Here is a 3747-nt window from a genome sequence, read left to right on the forward strand (position 1 = left end):
TAGCAAAGGAAGCAAGGGAAAACTAGAGCTCATTCTTTTCTTTTTTCTTTTTCTTTTATGTATTTATGTATTTTTTTGGTACCGGGGATCGAACTCGGGTCCTTGCACTTGCAAGGTAGGCAGCGGAACCACTGAGCTAAATCCCTGGCCCAATTCTTTTCTTTTTTAAAGTTTCACATTAAGGGGTGGGGATTTAGCTCAGTGGTTTCGCCCCCTGCTGCATAAGTGCAAGGACCTGAGTTCGATCCCCGGTACCAAAAAAAATAAAATAAAAATAAAGTTTCACATTGTACAAACCCTTAGATTCTCTTCATTCACTGGTCCATTTCTACAACAAATACATCTGAAACACTGTATAATAAAATAATTTACAACATTTCCAAATGACAAGACTGCTTTTGTCCCTGCTACTGCTATTCATGCACAGTACTTCACAACACAATACCTCATTAGAAGACCTAAACATGTTCAACCTGTACTCTGGGCCACTTTAGGAATTTGAAAACTAGCAATATTTATAATGGCATTAGCTTCTTTCAATACATCCCCACATTTTAGAAACCTTGAACTCCATCTTGCAACACCAAAAGGACTCAAGAACCCTGTTTTCCTCATTGCACTTTACAAAATAGGTTACAGGGACTAGGAAAAGGGCCCCATTGTTAAAAATGACTGTACAGAAATAAATTTTTAAAAGTCAAAATTGCTCTTTGTAAAATTCACACACATTTACGAGTATTAAATCGTTGTCCAGCTTGTTTACTTGGATTTTCTTCGCTGGCTTGGATTGTACTGCATTGGTTATGTCTATAGTAGAGCTGGAGGCTGAAGGAGGTCAAGAGGATTTGTTTATGATGTCCATTTTCCATACTTTTAGAAGCCACAGTTGGCTCTTCAGTTTGGGAGTGTCTTTGGCTTTTCAGCTATCTCTTTCGGCTCACTTTGTCCAGAGACTATCACAGTTCTGATCTGGCAACAGAGCTCTGCAGCTGGAGTCTTCTTTGGAACCAAATTCTGGGGCTATGTTGGGTACAATCTCTGGATAGAATCCTACCTTATTCTCCACTAGGCCACCTGCATGTGGCTGGGATACTATGCTACCATGATTGGTTTTTGTGGTCAGCGCCATGGAGATGAGCTCTTCTTAGAAGGTACCAGAGTGGTTAATATCAAGTGAATACTAGTGGGAAAAGGACCACAAGGTAAACTGGGACCTGCTGAGGCAAACCCCAGGCCCACAGGGCTAGAAGTCATTTTTAGCAGAGTAGGTGCTGGGGGTGTTGGGGTTTTACTTTTCAGGTCTGTGGACAATTGCTCTGTTTCCGTGAACCTTTGGACTTCAGTCTCTCCAACTGCACTATATTGCTCTTCCTCTTTCTCAAGAGAGCCCATAACTTTCTTACACTCTTTGATGGGCAAAATCTGGCCAATTTTGTTCACTTTTCCTTTGCCCTTACCAGGTGGTACTGGGCGTCGCTGGTTGACAGAGGAGCCTGGACTATTGGTTAAAAGGGGAGAAACCACTGTGGTTGGCTGAAGAGGGCAGAGTGCTCTGATCTGCTGAGATGTTTGCCTGAGGAATAGCCTCATCTGGATTCAATTCTTTCACTTGCTGGACAGGAGGATGAGGAAGGACCACTGGAGATGTACAAGGAGGGGAAGGAAGCTGAACAGGAGTGGCTCATGAGTTAAGGACTAAGGGTCGACCTGGGTGAATGTTTGGAGCAGGACTACTGGAGGAGACATTGAGTGGTACAGGGGCTAAAGAAAGTTTTATGTTCTGAGGTATGTGTAAAGGGCCAACAACTGCGACAGAGAGAGGCATCAGGCCAGAGTTGGTTGTCAGTGGGGCTGCAGGAATTGTGCTTGGCTGTGATCCTTTTGTAACCTGCATTATTGAGGATGAATTGATAAGAACAGGTGTAATGAACTGAGGCTGGGCATTAGACTGAGCAGCTGACTGTCCCTCAGAAACCATAACCTTGTTACCCACGTTGGGCATTGTGACGACTGTTGACATCAATGCAGACTGCAGGTGAGTTGGCAGGGCTGGTGATGTGTTAACTGAAGTGGTTATGAGATTAGAAGTGACAAATACAGTTATTTGATTTGGGATCAATGGAGTGGAAATGGATGAAGAGCTAACAGGTCTTGATATTACTGGAGGGATCCTTGGTGCAACATTAGAACTGACCTCACTCAATTCTGGATGCACAAGAGTTGAGCATGGGTCATTACTGTGAGGTAAGTTTAGGGAATTAGAAGGTTCTTTAGAAGACGAGGGATCCTGCACAGTGGTAATGGCAGGTCCTCCTCAGAAACTATGGGAGGTGTTACTTCCAGATCTGTAAGCCCAAGGAGGTTAATGGTCACATTAGGAGCTCCAGAGTTGTCAAGAAGTTGACTTAATGATGTTGGTGCTTCCCTCATGGCAGGAGACATCAAATTTTTGTTCTCTTTGACACTGGGAAGTTTGTTAGGATCTGAAGGTTGCCCATCTTTTTTGGATTGATCTTCAGGGACACCTATTTTAACTTCTTGGGCAGGAACTGCTTATAGCTCAACATTTACCTGTGCCTTCCTACTCTGGGAATTCTGGCAATCACTGTCTGAGGCACATTCAAGCTCTCCTTGTTGTCCTCAAGAACAGCCTCCACTGCAGCCACAGGCACAGTGGGATTCTGAGGAATCAGCCCACTGCTGTTAGGATGAGCAGGAGATGCAGACTGACCAATACATTTCTCAGCAACTCAACATTCTGCAACAGGGCTGCATTTGTTTGAGAGGTCAGAGGAAGTTTAGGGGCTTTTGAATTTTGCCTCCCAGGACTTGGGGTGGTTTTCCTACTAGATCCAGGACTAGATCTGCGACTGTTGTTTGGACTTGCCCTTTTCGTTGCTCGGGAATTACATCACTTTCCAGGATTCACCACCACAGAATCTAATTTGTGAGTTTGTGGGGCAGCAAAATTGGAAGGAGTATTCACAGGCACTGGCATCCTTTGTTTATCAGGTGATGGTGGTGTGGAGGTAGGTTCTTGCAAACTGACCATGGCAGGTACATTGCCACTCTGCTGCATGGGTAGTCTCTGGGAGTCTGGGTGTGGCCAGAGAGCCCCTTGGGGTGTGGACATTTTGGGAAACTGGAAGCCTAACAGATTTGGAATCTTGCTGGATCATGAGCGTCATCATCATTTGTGGTTGCTCCTGCTGCTGCTGTTGCTACTTCTGAGACTGGGGCTGACTGGGAGGTGGCTGTGGCTGCTTCTGACCACAGCTCTTCCTACCCCTTATATCTTCTCCAGGCTACTTAGAGCAGGCAGCACTCACACTCCTGATCCTAGTGCCCTTGAGCACAGCATTGCATCATATCAATTCCAGTGTCACACACTCTAAGTCCAGCCACCTCTGAAAAAGCCCCACCTATTCCTGCATGAGGCTTTGGGAGATATCTAAACACAAGCCTTAACAGATGGCCAAGAAATACATGAAAAAATGTTCAACGTCACGGGCCACTAGAGAAATGCAAATTAAAACAACACTGAGATATTATCTTTCTCCAGAAAAAATATCTAGCATCAAGAATTCAAATAACAACTGCTGGGGAGGCTGCAGGTAGGAAAAAGGAACCCTTCTATGTTGTTGGTGGGAACATAAACTAGCACAGCCATAGTAGAGATCAGTATGGAGATTTCTCAAAAAACTAAAACTAGAAATTCTATTTGACCCAGCTATTGTCCTTCTAGGT

The 3747-nt window shown here is 44.5% G+C and overlaps 1 pseudogene; it reads right to left on the bottom strand.

Annotated features, from left to right (window-relative positions):
* Positions 1-697: 697 nt before the first annotated feature.
* On the bottom strand, positions 698-3079 carry LOC101706397 (nuclear receptor coactivator 6 pseudogene; annotated as a pseudogene).
* Between the last annotated feature and the right edge of the window lie 668 nt (positions 3080-3747).

This window comes from Heterocephalus glaber, unplaced genomic scaffold (genome assembly GCF_053883595.1).
Source record: "Heterocephalus glaber isolate CG9 unplaced genomic scaffold, H.glaber_assembly_v1.0 deba00001472, whole genome shotgun sequence".
In the NCBI taxonomy this organism is placed as follows: domain Eukaryota; kingdom Metazoa; phylum Chordata; class Mammalia; order Rodentia; family Bathyergidae; genus Heterocephalus; species Heterocephalus glaber.